At 40.5% G+C, this 16485-nt stretch overlaps 1 long non-coding RNA gene across 1 annotated transcript; it reads left to right on the top strand.

Annotated features, from left to right (window-relative positions):
- Positions 1 to 4722: 4722 nt before the first annotated feature.
- Positions 4723 to 15936, top strand: LOC139540010 (uncharacterized). Its single transcript, XR_011668051.1, has 4 exons — positions 4723 to 4830; positions 5417 to 5521; positions 11383 to 11508; positions 14328 to 15936. It is a non-coding gene; the product is annotated as an uncharacterized lncRNA (long non-coding RNA).
- Positions 15937 to 16485: the final 549 nt, after the last annotated feature.

Raw genomic sequence — 16485 nt, forward strand, 5'->3', positions numbered from 1 at the left:
CAGGTCTTGCCATAGATTTTCAAGCAGATTCAGGCCAAAACTGTAACTCAGCCTCTCAGGAACATTCACTGTCTTCTTGGTAAGCAACTCCAGTGTCGATTTGGCTTTGTATTTTAGGTTATTGTCCTGCTGACAAAGTTGTCTAGGAGCTGGTTACAAGGCGACTGTGTCTGTCGGTGGGATGTTGTTATAATCCCTCTCTAGACCAATTACCCTGAATTTAAATTCCTTATCTTCTTTCAACTCAAGCCAAACTCAACCCAACTACCTCAACCCATGGCAGATTCCAAAGACAAACTCAAAACCTCTCAACAAACTAAGAGCGGTAAACCTTAATGTCCACTGAATTCTGAAAACTTTCAGGAATTTGGGGAATTAGCTTAACATGTAAAATATATAAAATAATACAATAAGATGCTTTACAAATTAAAACATACAATCATAAAGATGTAAATATAACGCATTCAATTCGTGAAAATCATAGAAAAGTAAAATTGTGTTTATATGAACAGCATGAAATAAGGCTGAAAATGCTAAATACTCTATTCCACTCGGTAATGGCTACTGTATTATTCATTATTGTGTGATATAGTTTTCCCCCCAATTGGTTTGGAACATTGTGGGGATCAAAGCTCCTTGCTCTAAAAACAATCACCAAAACAACCTTTTTATGAGATTTGGAAACACCTAAAACACATTTGCTACTCTTTTTAAATATTCAGACAAAACCTTTTATGTAACATGCCCTTTATGTAAGTTACACATCATTTTGTCAGTTGCTTAAGTGTATAGGAATGAGTGGATCGTAAAGACAGATCGTCCAGAGCCGTGGTTATGGGGGCAACATTCCCACCAACAAGCAAATGTGTGCTTTCCCACTGAAGACCAGTGTTCAATTGCCATCTCCACCTTTAATGTCATGTGTCTGTCTAAATAAAGCAAAAAATACTAAAGGTAGAGTGAAATTCCACTCTCCATAAAAGGAATGGAGAGTTTACTAGTCCTTTACTAGTTCAGGATTTAAATGAACACTCAGTGATGTTAAAAAAACATTGGTGTTGATAGCCTGAGTGTGATAATGTAATTTGTCTATGTAGTAAAACATTGACACTCAAAACCACACCCATCATTATCATATTTCCCAGCATGCTTTATTGCGGGTTGATATTTTGTTTCAATATCTGTGTTTTTACATGCACATTGATTGATTAATTGATCTTAGGCTGTATAAAGATAAATAGCATACATTTCTCTAAACTAATCTAATCTGTTAGGAGGTGGATTTATTGCACCCATTAATGAGATGGTTGTTCCCATTTAAATGGTTTAGGTTGTCTCCTTTGCCCAATTCTTCCTACTATGGCAGTCATTGTAAATGCATTTTGTGGGTGATTAAAAATGTATGATCGCTGGATATCTTGACTTGGGCTGGATTCCAACAGGAATTAAATATCACTTTTCAAGCCAACATAATGCCTGATGCGGCCTGCAAACCAGGAGTTTCAGACCACAGTCTTTTGGTAATACTAGGCTGTTGAGGTACAGCTTTAAGGATGATATAGTAATTTATGCACTCACTTGGTGAAGGATTAATATATATTGAATGCAACAACCATGTCTCTGCCACAAGGAAACACGGCTATGGATGGTAAATTCCAACGTTTATAACAGGCACTCTGAGATATATGCATATATTTGCCTATATCCCAGTGTGCCTTTAGAGTGAATGTTGGAATTACCACCCATGACTGTGTTTGTTAGTGACAGAGAATTAGTCATTGCATTCACCTGTATGCTAAGTGCTTATCAAGGGCTGCAGTAAAATATATGTTGTTATAAGTGTGCTCAAATACCAGAAGGTACACCATTTACTTTTTTCCCATCTGTTTACTATTGGCTGAGTCAACCAATAGCGTTGCACCTTCAACCTTTAAATTTCTCCAGGACCATCTGCTTTCATACCACAAGGTAAGATTAAAAACAACATGAATTATACTTCAATGGTGATATTAACCAGAGCCAAGTTGTTTTGCAACAGTATAATTTAAATAGCAACTGCTAACTTGTGGCCATCAAAAGTTGCTGCTTAGCTTACCTGCCTGGCAAGCTATCTAGCTAGCATGGTAATGGTACAGTAAACTTACAGTAGCTCTAGCATTAATTTTCATAGGTAAGAGAACTGTCAAAGTTGATGAGATCTCAAATATAATGCAATCTGCTAACGTTACCAAGGTTAAGTTATTGCCCATTTTAGTAAACATTGTTTAGCTATTTCAGATTGCTAAGTTTGTTAGTTATCTAGCTAACATTTGCTATCTAAACAGCTTACAGTACGATCACACATCATTTGGTAAAGTGACAGTAGCATTCACTTTCAATGGGGGGAGCTGTCAGAGTTTGTGTAACCTGATTTTCTTTTGACTTTTTTTGCTAGGTAGCTATATTATTATGCCAGCTAATTTAGACAATGCTTTGATATCCATGGGATAAAATGTGACCTGATTCAGGAAACTAGGCATATGTCGTCAGTCACGACTTCACAGTAGAGCCGTTTGAACGTAAAATATATATTTTTATCAAAATGCGTTTTTTGGCAGAAATGCCTTCTCGAACATGTGAACTTCATGTGCCTTAATATCAAACGTGTATGCCATCTGTAAATATGAATACAATTGTTAAATTATGAGCCTAGTTGGTTTAGCCACAGAAAAAGTAGCAACCTTCCCATTGGCCACGATTGGTTGAGATAATGAGTGGGCTGGACATGCCAAGAGATGAGTTTGGATTGGTCTGCCATATAGCATGCGTCTGTCTATTGGAGTAGGTCAGTATGTTTAGGTAATCGTGTTGAACATGCTTTTTTAGAAATGTTTGGTGTTGTAAAACTGCATAAACCTAATGTCAAGTTAAAGTGTACTGTTAGCTAGCTAATGTTAGCTGGTTGGCTCGCTAGCTAACGTTATGTGTGCTCTCCACTTTCTGGAGGACTGAGTTTTGAAATCAGTAGAATTCGAGTATGATAGCTAAGGAGATGGAGAAAACATCAGTCTGGATTACATATTCAAACTAAGGGCAACCATGCATGGCAACAGACAGGAGACCGTCCAACCATGATGTACGGTAAGATAGTCTAGCTAGCTACATTTTCAGATATTACACGTTTCTAATTTTGACAGAAAGTGGTTTCATTTCAAGTGTACTGTTAGTTAGCTAACATTAGCTGGCTGGGTCGCTAGCTAACGTTATGTGTATGATCTTATTCTCCGTATCTCAGACACATTTGCTTGACTAGTTGTAGCCGTAGAACCTGGTTGGTTAGCTACCTGCAGATTCATGCAGGGTAGTAACATGAGTTGTGATTATGGGCCATTGTTTCGCAAGTTAGCTAGCTACATGTCTTAACAAAAGACTCCACTATGTAAGTATCCATTTCAATAGAATGTCAATGCAACTGTTGATAGACGCACAAGCTGGTAAATTTGCTCTGGCTATCTACTCCGATTTCAGACCACAGGTAAGATAGTCTCTAGCTAGCTACATTTTCAGATATTACGCATTTCTAATTTTGACAGAAGTATTTTCATTTCAAGTTAGTGTACTGTTAGCTGGCTGGCTCGCTAACCAACATTACGTTATGCATTGGGATTCATTGTTTACCTAGTTAGCTATCTAGATACATTTCTTAACAAAAGACTCTCGTTTTAGTGTGCCAGAGCGCAGAATAAGTGATGCATTTTTTTATCCTAAACACCAGTTGAATATGTCCGGTGGTCAGTAAACGTAGGCAACAAAGCGTAATTCAATTGTTGCCAGCAGCACAGTTACAGTCACCAACGCTCTGGATAACATGAAAACGGCCAAACCAGCTCTGCTAGAGTGGGGTGTTCTGTCATTGTGTCTGGAAGTAGCTAGCCAATGTTAGCCAGTTAGCTTGGGTGCTTGAGTTGTGAGGTCAGAGCTTTCGGATCAACCATACTTATTGGCCAGAGCGTCCAGTGTGCGCTCTGAACGCGAAACGCACTGAATTTGCAAACGGACAATCTGACAGCACAGTTTCTGTCACCAAGATAACCTAACAGCCTAACCAGCTCTGCTAGGGCGAGTAATGTTCAGTGAGCTGTTCTCTCTCTCTTAATTGTCTGGAAGTAGCTGGCAAGTTAGTACAAGACGCTCGGATCAACCCTTAAAGAGATGGGTGGTGATAAGGCTTAAGAGGGTGTGAACAAAGCTGAATAGGTGTAGACAAAGAAGGGCTCTCCAAAAGTAGTACCAAAACATTGAAAGACGGTTTTCTCAAAAGTGAGTTTACAAGTTGATCAACTTTCAAAGCAGAATTACTTTCCCATTGTTTCCTCAAATGCAGTGTATGATATACCGTTTTGTAGCTCTGAGTCTCTACATTTATGCAACGTAAAAAACAGAAATTCAAATGTTGCTACATAAGACAGAATCCAGGTTGTGAGTCACAAATGTCTTATAAACATCAGGCCATAGCGAACATTACCTATATACCTATGTATTTGTTTATTAATTAAAATCAGTCAGCCTAAATTGACAAATTTGCCATGATGCTTGATTAGCATACTTGCTTGACAAATATCCCAATAACATAATGTATTCTTGTAGGCTGACTCTATTAGCCAAGTTTACATTAGGTTTGCTATGTATTTCTAATTGTTATTGTGGTAGTGTGATACATTCATCCTGTTTGTTTCAGATGTCTAAAAAGCCCCATAAGCCCATAAGGGAGTGCGTACATTTGCCACCACAGGGGTTTGGCCTGCCGATGCGGGCAACAGGCCAGCTCCGAGGTGGTATAACCTTTCATAGGTATGTATTATGACGAGATAATGGCAACATGCATAGGCCTATGACATTTGAACTTTGTGTTCCTCTAGAAAACATACTGTACTACTAGAAATACCTGTCATTAAATGTAGGCCTTTACTACTAATGAACAGCAACGTTATTATAATAATTGGCCATCAAATTGTCATTGCAACAAAGAGACTATTCACAGTGTCAAAGTCCCAAGCTGTGATCTTGTCAACCAATCACAACAGGTTAAGGGAAGTTCCAGAGAGATCTAGACTGCATCACCCTTTGACACTGTGGGGGATGGATAGTGGGGTTAGCTGCTTGAAAGAGCTGTGAGATGGTGAACTCACCAGCAGGGGACTTCCTAACACAGGCTTCCTTATTTATTGTTACAGATAGAGAATTGTCAAATGCAGGTCCGTGGACATCTCCTCGGGGGGCTTCAGAGATGATGTGTTTGTGGATTTCACCCCCAGAAGTTAGAAGTTAAAATTAATAAAGTTAACAGGCTAAAACGACATGTATTCTCTTTTCTGATTTACTGAAATTAGATAACGTGCTGTAATGTTGTCTCTGTATTTCCCCCCTATATTTTAAGCAGGTCTCTACCAGCGGACCTACTGGACCAGTACCTACAGCTCCACCAGTGCCTGTGTCTGCTGTTCAGGCTCCTTCATTGACGACTGCATTGAATTTGTCAATGGTAAATATAATATTTTTTTGTCACATTATTTTTCCTGAACTACTATGTCTCTGCTGCCATGATAGAACACTGACTCGGTTTCCTCCTCAGTTCATCGGGACTTAGGTTTTACTTTCTCTTTTGCTGTTCAATAAGCAAATGTTTTGGGGGCTCATATGTCTGCAGCAAGACCAAACCTTAACTTGGCAAGGAAGCTTGCTCAGCCAAATACAGTACAGGCTAATCTGTTAAAAGATTGGTTGGTATTGATCATTTGTTTCTATAACAGTATAACTTTAAATAATCTTAATGCAACTACATATCTGTTACAGACACAATATGTCCGTAGCTCGGCCAAGTTGTCTACAGCCTTTGTGAATGCCCCCAACCTTCCACCGGCCTCTGTGAGGGCCTAAACCCTTTTCTGGCCTCTGTGAGGGCCCCCACCCCTACTCGGCATCTGCGAGTGCCCCAATCCCTGCAATGCTGTCAAGAAGTGACATTTTACCTACTACATCATGCACTATTGTCATTTTAGAACTCCAGTGCCTTAACTTTTTCCACATTTTGCTGTGTTACAGCCTGAAATTAAAATTGATAAAATTTAGATTTTGTGTCACTAATCTACACACAATACCCCGACACAACAGTGGTAGGCCTGATCACCAACAATGATGAGACAGCCTATAGGGAGGAGGTCAGAGACTGGGCCGGGTGGTGCCAGAATAACAACCTATCCCTCAACGTAACCAAAACTAAGGAGATGATTGTGGACTACAGGAAAAGGAGGAGGTGATTTTGCAGAGAGCCACATCAATTTACAGAAATACTCATAATAAACATTGATTAAAGATACAAGTGTTTAGATAAACTTCTCCTTAATGCAACCGCTGTGTCAGATTTTTTTTTAACTTAACGGAAAAAGCACACCATGGCTGTGCCGTGTGGAAATTATAAAAGTACATGGCCATTAAGGCCAGATTGTTCTTCAAGATATTCAAACGTGTATAGATGACCAGCAGGGTCAAATAATAATCATAATCCTTTTAAATAAGTTGCAGAGTTAAATGGCTCTGATAGGAGGAAACTGAGGATGGATCAACAACATTGTAGTTACGCCACAATATTTACCTAAATGACAGAGTGAAAAGAAGGAAGCTTGTACAGAATAAAAAAGATTCCAAAACATGCATCCTGTTTAAAATAAGGCACTAAAGTAAAACTACAAAAAATATGGCAAAGAAAGTAACTTTTTGTCCAGAATGCAAAGCGTTATGTTTGGGGCAAATCCAACACAACACATCACTGAGTACCATTCTTCATATTTTCAAGCATGGTGGTGACTGCATCATGTTATGGGTATGTTTGTCATCGGAAAGGACTAGGGATTTTTCAGGATAAAAAGAAAAGGAATAGAGCTAAGTACAGACACAGTTGTAGAGAAAAACCTGGTTCAGTCTGCTTTCCAAAAGTGGAAGACAAACCCACCAGCAGGACAATAAACTAAATGCCAAATTTACACTGGAGTTACTAACCAAACGACACTGAATATTCCTGAGTGGCCTTAGTTACAGTTTTGACTTAAATTGGCTTGTAAATCTTTAAAATCTATGGCATGACTTGAAAATGGTTGTCTACCAATGATCAACAACCAACTCGACAGGGCTTGAATAATTTTTTGATTCAATATGCACAGCACTTCATAATTCTCTGAAATGGAATAAACTGTGCCTGATACTGATTCCAATGAATTGCCCCAAACCTCAACAGGGGGCTTGAAATTATATTGATTTAGATGTTTCAGGAGCCAATTTACACGGGGCATGACATGAGAAATGCGTGTGTCTACATGTGCTGGACCATTAAGCACATCACAAGAGAACAACTGTGTTACTATGCCTGGTGTTAGCTTTACTTCTTTGAATGTGTGGTAGGCCCCTCTGTCTGTCAGTGGCGAACCACTTTGCAAGTACACATGAGCAAAAACCTCTACTACTTTGATCAATGCTTATAACCTCTCCCTGCATGTCTACCTTACCATGTTGTTCTGTCAGCTGTACAATGGTGAGATCACTGTTTGGATACATCAATGTGAAGACACTATACATATCGTTCCTGTCTTCACTTGCTATGACAAACATCTGTTTAGGGGGCAGGCGAATAATGTCTGAGCTCAATAAAAATTCAACGCTGGTCAGATCCTTATTCACACTCTGATCAATGGCATGTAAGTACTTGGTACCATCAGAACCTACAGTGTACATGTATGTCGTCTCTCATGACCCCCTGCTAACAAGTTTTCATCATCAAAGTCCATTGGCCAGACCATGCTCTTAGCCTCTTGGGCAGTTAAAAGCTCTCAGTAACTGAACTGAGATGCTGTGATTGTTGGTCTTCTGTTTACCCATGAACTCGCTCAAATGGAAAGCACCAGAAACCACATACTTAACCATAGTCCCAAACATATTTATTCAAGTGGCTATGGAGGTGCATAGCCACTTGCATATGTGATGTATGAATGAGGTAATGGAGTCCAGGTGTGCATAATGATGAAGCACAGGTGCGTGTAATGATGAATTCCAGGTGCGCGTAATGATGGTTCCCAGGACCGGTGGTTAGTAAACCGGCGACGTTGAATGCCGGAGAGGAGGACCGGGAGAAGACGTGACATTAGCCATAGAAAAAGAGAGAAACCTTCTCGCCAGCCATGATTGGCTGAGATAATGAATGGGCTGGACATGCCGAGAGATGAGTGTGGATTGGTCTGCCATGTAGCACCTTCTGTCTATAACATGAACTGCTCGGTGTGTGTAGAGAATCCTTTCTACTGCAGCTTTTTTGAAAGATATCATGGAGAACTGCAAAAGTGTTGCTACTGCTCTCAATAACACTGCGGCCAAGAATTTTTCAGGCGCTATCGACAAAGCTCTGTGAGGAAAAAGTTGTGATGAGCTACTTTCTGGAGGACGAACATTTGATGCTGACTCTCTCGGACTCTGAAAATTAATCAGACGATGAGAACATCCCTGATTTAGGTAAGAACGTTTTCATTGAACCAGACATTGTAGAGTCTTCTGATGACTGTGATGGGGAAGAAACGGCGATCAACAGTGTTGCTGTCACGGAAGAAGATGACCCGAGTTTTGAAATCAGTGGAATGCCTGGTGGAAGCAGAGTATGAAAAGGAGATTAATACAATTCTGGCATTTGATTGCAAAATGCAGTGGGAGACAAAAAGAGAAGACAGAAGGCTGTTGTATAAAACACCTGTCTCCGGATTACATCTTCAAACTAAGGCCAACCATGGCATCCGTGACAGAGAGGGAGAAAGATATGATGTTTCTTATAGCATTGCACACAGTCAGTTTGAATCAGAGTGACTTGACACAACAAGCCAAGCAAACTGTACAAACAAAACGGACACAACGTCTTATTTAATGAAAGGGCTTGCAGTCTGCCGTAAAGCATTTGGGTAAGAGTCAAGCTATATTTTCAAATATTATACATTACAAATTTTGTCAGAAAGTTGTTTTCATTGCAAGTTAAAGGGACTGTTAGATAGCTTGCTCACCTGTTAATGTATGATCAGTGTGGTAATTTTATTTGTATCTCAGAAATTCATTTGCATTGCTAGTTTTAGCCTAATGTTAGTTAGCTAACTAACATTGCACCTAGTTGGTTAGCTTTAGCTAGCTATGCCAATCGATTTTGTTTTACTAGTACTCTAAGGGTTGGGATTATAGTTGATTGTTTAGCTAACATGTCGAAATAAAAGACTCCACTTCGAGATGATTACATGACCCATCAAGTTAGACAGTTGTGTCTGGCGGTGATAACGGCCATCTATTGTTTAATAATAATGCTAATATATTTGTATCTGGAATTTGTCTTTCAGCATCAGTAGAACAAGTCTGACTCCTCCACCAGTCATACAAGGAGAATGGTCTAATTCCTCCCATTAAAAAGAGAGCATGGGCAAGCAATCACAGGTTACACCTGAAGCATAAGGACTTGCAGCGAATTGTGAACTTCATGAACAACTACAGTGGGGAGAACAAGTATTGGATACACTGCCGATTTTGCAGGTTTTCCTACTTACAAAGCATGTAGAGGTCTGTAATTTTTTATCATAGGTACACTTCAACTGTGAGAGACGGAATCTAAAACAAAAATCCAGAAAATCACATTGTATGATTTTTAAGTAATTAATTTGAATTTTATTGCATGACATAAGTATTTGATACATCAGAAAAGCAGAACTTAATATTTGGTACAAAAACCTTTGTTTGCAATTAAAGAGATCATATGTTTCCTGTAGTTCTTGACCAGGTTTGCACACACTGCAGCAGGGATTTTGGCCCACTCCTCCATACAGACCTTCTCCAGATCCTACAGGTTTCGGGGCTGTCGCTGGGCAATACGGACTTTCAGCTCCCACCAAAGATTTTCTATTGGGTTCAGGTCTGGAGACTGGCTAGGCCACTCCAGGACTTTGAGATGCGTCTTACGGAGCCACTCCTTAGTTGCCCTGGCTGTGTGTTTCGGGTTGTTGTCATGCTGGAAGACCCAGCCACGACCCATCTTCAATGCTCTTACTGAGGGAAGGAGGTTGTTGGCCAAGATCTCGCGATACATGGCCCCATTCATCCTCCCCTCAATACGATGCAGTCGTCCTGTCCCCTTTGCAGAAAAGCATCCCCAAAGAATGATGTTTCCACCTCCATGCTTCACGTTTGGGATGGTGTTCTTGGGGTTGTACTCATCCTTCTTTTTCCTCCAAACACGGCGAGTGGAGTTTAGACCAAAAAGCTCTATTTTTGTCTCATCAGACCGCATGACCTTCTCCCATTCCTCCTCTGGATCATCCAGATGGTCATTGGCAAACTTCAGACGGGCCTGGACATGCGCTGGCTTGAGCAGGGGGACCTTGAGTGCGCTGCAGGATTTTAATCCATGACGGCGTAGTGTGTTACTAATGGTTTTCTTTGAGACTGTGGTCCCAGCTCTCTTCAGGTCATTGACCAGGTCCTGCCGTGTAGTTCTGGGCTGATCCCTCACCTTCCTCATGATCATTGATGCCCCACGAGGTGAGATCTTGCATGGAGCCCCAGACCGAGGGTGATTGACCGTCATCTTGAACTTCTTCCATTTTCTAATAATTGGGCCAACAGTTGTTTCCTTCTCACCAAGCTGCTTGCCTATTGTCCTGTAGCCCATCCCAGCCTTGTGCAGGTCTACAATTTTATCCCTGATGTCCTTACACAGCTCTCTGGTCTTGGCCATTGTGGAGAGGTTGGAGTCTGTTTGATTGAGTGTGTGGACAGGTGTCTTTTATACAGGTAACGAGTTCAAACAGGTGCAGTTAATACAGGTAATGAGTGGAGAACAGGAGTGCTTCTTAAAGAAAAACTAACAGGTCTGTGAGAGCCGGAATTCTTACTGGTTGGTAGGTGATCAAATACTTATGTCATGCAATAAAATGCAAATTAATTACTTAAAAATCATACAATGTGATTTTCTGAATTTTTGTTTTAGATTCCGTCTCTCACAGTTGAAGTGTACCTATGATAAAAAAAATTACAGACCTCTACATGCTTTGTAAGTAGGAAAACCTGCAAAATCGGCAGTGAATCAAATACTTGTTCTCCCCACTGTATGCAGAGGATAATGCAATAGTATTACCAGGACACCACCCAGGACACAAACACCTGTGGAAAGCTGCTGCCATCTCATGTGACAAAAGCAGCAGTGTGGCGTCTCTATAAGGACGCAATGACAAAACTTGAATAAAACAAACACCACATCTTTTGATTATTTCATTTACCTCCAACATGATTGGCACTACTTTTATTGATCTCACATTGTTTGTGTATTTTTCATAGGTACGCGTAGTCGGCTGTCATTGTTCAGGAATCTGTAGAGAAAATTGCTGCCCTACATCTCAAGCACTAAGCCGGAGGTGTAGCGATCGTTGTTGGAAGGATGGTCGGAACAAGATGCAGCGTGGGGTAGGTTAATAATTTTTTATTTATGATAACTGGCACAAAACAAGAAAGAGTAACAAATGGTAGCGCACCTTACCTTAGGTCATTTCGGAACTGCCTCCTATCGATTTTTGTTTGATCACAAAGCAAACCCTCCTAGTGTATCTGTTTGGAATACCCAAGCTCTTATCATTGAACAATTCTAAGCATTTTTAGAATATCAAATCAAAGATATCTTAAAACATTCCCCCCAAATACGAGAATAAAGACTACCAACCTTTTCTTTAGACTGGGAAAAGCAATGTATTTTGGATCTCGTCACCACCTCTGTCGTGTACCAGTTCGCCCCTGGCCTGAAATTTACCCTCAACTCAGAGGTCAGGTCTTTGTCTCAGCAATAATAGTTTTCAGAGCCCTCTACTGTTCTCTCTACCCATCCTTCAATCCCCCATCCCATCATGCTTTTCCCTCTTATGGCTTTACCTACATTTTTGACACTTTTTCTGTTTTAGTTTTTAAGAATGTAGGTACAGTAGTAATAATAATAACAATAATTTAAAATGTGTACTCTTGGGGCGAAAAGAAAGTATATAAGTCAACATGAGTGCATATCCATAATCACAGTAAACTGTTATAATAATCGAAAAAAAGAATACATATATAATAAACAAAACTTTGACTGAATGTGCCTCCATGAAGAATCCCTCCCTAATAGGTCCCTTCTCCCTCAATAGGACACCCCCAGCACCTCTACCATCTCCATCAACCCCCCCCACCCTTCAACCACAAAACACAATAATTATAATAATATAAATAAAAATAAAAATATATATATACCAAGATATATACACTGCTCAAAAAAATAAAGGGAACACTTAAGGTAACTCAATGTAACTCCAGGTCAATCACACTTCTGTGAAATCAAACTGTCCACTTAGGAAGCAACACTGATTGACAATACATTTCACATGCTGTTGTGCAAATGGAATAGACAACAGGTGGAAATTATAGGCAATTAGCAAGACACCCCCAATAAAGGAGTGGTTCTGCAGGTGGTGACCACAGACCACTTCTCAGTTCCTATGCTTCCTGGCTGATGTTTTGGTCACTTTTGAATGCTGGCGGTGCTTTTTTTTTTTTTTTTTTCACCTTTATTTAACCAGGTAGGCAAGTTGAGAACACGTTCTCATTTACAATTGCGACCTGGCCAAGATAAAGCAAAGCAGTTCGACACATACAACAACACATAGTTACACATGGAGTTAAACAAACATACAGTCAATAATACAGTGAAAAATAAGTCTATATACAATGTGAGCAAGTGAGGTGAGATAAGGGAGGTGAAGGCAAACAAAATATATAAATAAATAAAAATAAATAAAAATATAAAAAAGGCCATGGTGGCGAAGTAAATACAATATAGAAAGTAAAAAACACTGGAATGGTTGGTTTCACTCTAGTGGTAGCATGCTTTCACTCTAGTGGTAGCATGAGACGGAGTCTACAACCCACACAAGTGGCTCAGGTAGTGCAGCTCATCCAGGATGGCACATCAATGCGAGCTGTGGCAAGAAGGTTTGCTGTGTCTGTCAGCGTAGTGTCCAGAGCATGGAGGCGCTACCAGGAGACAGGCCAGTACATCAGGAGACGTGGAGGAGGCCGTAGGAGGTGAACAACCCAGCAGCAGGACCGCTACCTCCGCCTTTGTGCAGGAGGAGCACTGCCAGAGCCCTGCAAAATGACCTCCAGCAGGCCACAAATGTGCATGTGTCTGCTCAAACGATCAGAAACAGACTCCATGAGGGTGGTATGAGGGCCCGACATCCACAGGTGGGGGTTGTGCTTACAGCCCAACACCGTGCAGGACGTTTGGCATTTGCCAGAGAACACCAAGATTGGCAAATTCGCCACTGGTGCCCTGTGCTCTTCACAGATGAAAGCAGGTTCACACTGAGCACATGTGACAGACGTGACAGAGTCTGGAGACGCCGTGGAGAACGTTCTGCTGCCTGCAACATCCTCCAGCATGACCGGTTTGGCGGTGGGTCAGTCATGGTGTGGGGTGGCATTTCTTTGGGGGGCCGCACAGCCCTCCATGTGCTCGCCAGAGGTAGCCTGACTGCCATTAGGTACCGAGATGAGATCCTCAGACCCCTTGTGAGACCATATGCTGGTGCGGTTGGCCCTGGGTTCCTCCTAATGCAAGACAATGCTAGACCTCATGTGGCTGGAGTGTGTCAGCAGTTCCTGCAAGAGGAAGGCATTGATGCTATGGACTGGCCCGCCCGTTCCCCAGACCTGAATCCAATTGAGCACATCTGGGACATCATGTCTCGCTCCATCCACCAACGCCACGTTGCACCACAGACTGTCCAGGAGTTGGCGGATGCTTTAGTCCAGGTTTGGGAGGAGATCCCTCAGGAGACTATCCGCCACCTCATCAGGAGCATGCCCAGGAGTTGTAGGGAGGTCATACAGGCACGTGGAGGCCACACACACTACTGAGCCTCATTTTGACTTGTTTTAAGGACATTACATCAAAGTTGGATCAGCCTGTAGTGTGGTTTTCCACTTTAATTTTGAGTGTGACTCCAAATCCAGACCTCCATGGGTTGATAAATTTGATTTCCATTGATAATTTTTGTGTGATTTTGTTGTCAGCACATTCAACTATGTAAAGAAAAAAGTATTTAATAAGAATATTTTATTCATTCAGATCTAGGATGTGTTATTTTAGTGTTCCCTTTATTTTTTTGAGCAGTGTATATACACACATGTACAGTACATATACATAAACATATTCAAAGGACACTCAACTTCTCCTATCTCTTTTCCTACATCAGATATGCAGGTGACATTTCCACCTGGATGACAGCACAGAGATGCTCTTCATCCGAGGGAATGCCTGCCCATTCTCAGATGTTAGATAATCCGAGAATATCACGTCATTTACATTCCAGCCCTTGTCAGCTCCAGATTTGACTACTTCAACTCACACCCTGCTGGAATCCCTGCATTATCAGATTCCACTCTGTTATTAATCACTATATTGTTTTCAATAAAGTCTTTCAAAATGCTGTACTTTTATTAACATATATGTTCAGATCATTCCTGAGAGAGAAGGGGTGTAATATTTCCAGATGGGCATGTGGTGCCCTTCCTCACCCATGCCAACAAGATGTTACTTTTTGTGGGGTCTTTGCCTTGAAAGTAAGTATGAGAGTATAAGTAATGTACAATTAACCTACTGAAAGTATACTGACTAAAAGGCAAAACAGAACTGCCAAATTATATTATAGCTGTGTCATTGTAAACTTGCGAATTAGAATCTTAAGTGTAATATCATTTTATTGGGGAAAACTGAAATGCCCATCAAAATTTTTTCCCAGTTTGCTGAATGTGTTCTGAAGGAGGAGTCGATTGTCTTTTCAAATACGGACAAAGATGTTTAACATCATGAGAGAAGAAATAGCAGTCACTCTCCTCCAAAACACTGGTATGTTCAATGTCTAATTTAAAATAATTGTAGATAAAAAAAATAAAACATTTATATGGATCTTTCCAAGTTATCTTTGATCCAACTTCTGACTACATGGCCACTAAAATACATGTATTTAAATACATATGTTACAAGAAATCTATACTATTCCATTGTTCCCTGTTTGCTCAGAAAAATACATGTCAAATACTTTCTGTGGCACACACTACTGGTCAACATGAGCTACCAAAATGATTCTGAAGTGTGCCAGGACTTGCAGTGCCAAGGTAGAAGGGGGAAAATTTTGGCAGGCAAGAAAATGGCCTTGCCGAACCCCCCGCCCCCCTATTTTTGACTGCTGTCATATTGAAACTTATATTCATTATAATGCCATTATTGCTTTTGTGCCGATTTTCACTATTTATCAAGCACACTTAAAATGATGTTTATCATTTGACCAGGCGTACTGCTGACCGTGCGTCTGTATATTAAAATAAGATGTTACCTTGTTCCAACACATGGTTTCTGTTTCATAGTTCTAACAAAGGCATCCCATGAATACAATTGAACAGTTGAATTTTGGTGTTTGCGTTTTTGTTTTTTTACATATAGCCTACAGTAACATCAACTAATAAATGCTATTTTGCTATTTAAAATTTAAAAATTATTATTCCAATGTTACCTAACACCTTCATGAACACAAACAAATTATTATTTTTGAGATAGCATATATGAAATGTATTAATTATTATGTTAGAATGTTGCAGTCAGAATGACTGCTCCTTAGCTTGAAGGGGGACCCTCGAGGCCCAGCGGTTCTAGTGTTAATCTTCCATTGGTCAATCTATTGCTCAGTTATCACTTGGCACATGTAGTAAATCATTCTGAAGTTGTACCTTTAAACATGTTAAGGTAAACATCCCCATAGTGTTCACATTTCGCTCATGTAAATGTTGCACCCACATTAAAATATTAAACAATTGATTTGGGAAATATCCAGTATTTGCTACTTTCTTCATTAACATATGATTTCAAGTTGTATTGGATTTATTTTTATCTATTAAAGAAATGGAATACATGTTGTTTAAAATATATACTCCCCTGAAGTAAGTTCATTTAAAGTTATGTGATTTGGTTTATGATAAACTTCATCGTCAGCAGCATACTACCCTGCATACCACTGCTGGCTTGCTTCTGAAGCTAAGCAGGGTTGGTCCTGGTCAGTCCCTGGATGGGAGACCAGATGCTGCTGGAAGTGGTGTTGGGGGGCCAGTAGGAGGCACTCTTTCCTCAGGTCTAAACAAAGATCCCAATTCCCCAGGGCAGTGATTGGGGACACTGCTCTGTGTAGGGTGCCGTCTTTCCTGACTCTCTGAGGTCATTAAAGATCCCATGGCACTTATCGTAAGAGTAGGGGTGTTAACCCCGGTGTCCTGGCTAAATTCCCAATCTGGCCCTCAACCATCACGGTCACCTAATAATCCCCAGTTTACAATTGGCTCATTCATCCCCCTCCTCTCCCC

The sequence above is a fragment of the Salvelinus alpinus genome, chromosome 15 (genome assembly GCF_045679555.1).
Source record: "Salvelinus alpinus chromosome 15, SLU_Salpinus.1, whole genome shotgun sequence".
Lineage (NCBI taxonomy): Eukaryota > Metazoa > Chordata > Actinopteri > Salmoniformes > Salmonidae > Salvelinus > Salvelinus alpinus.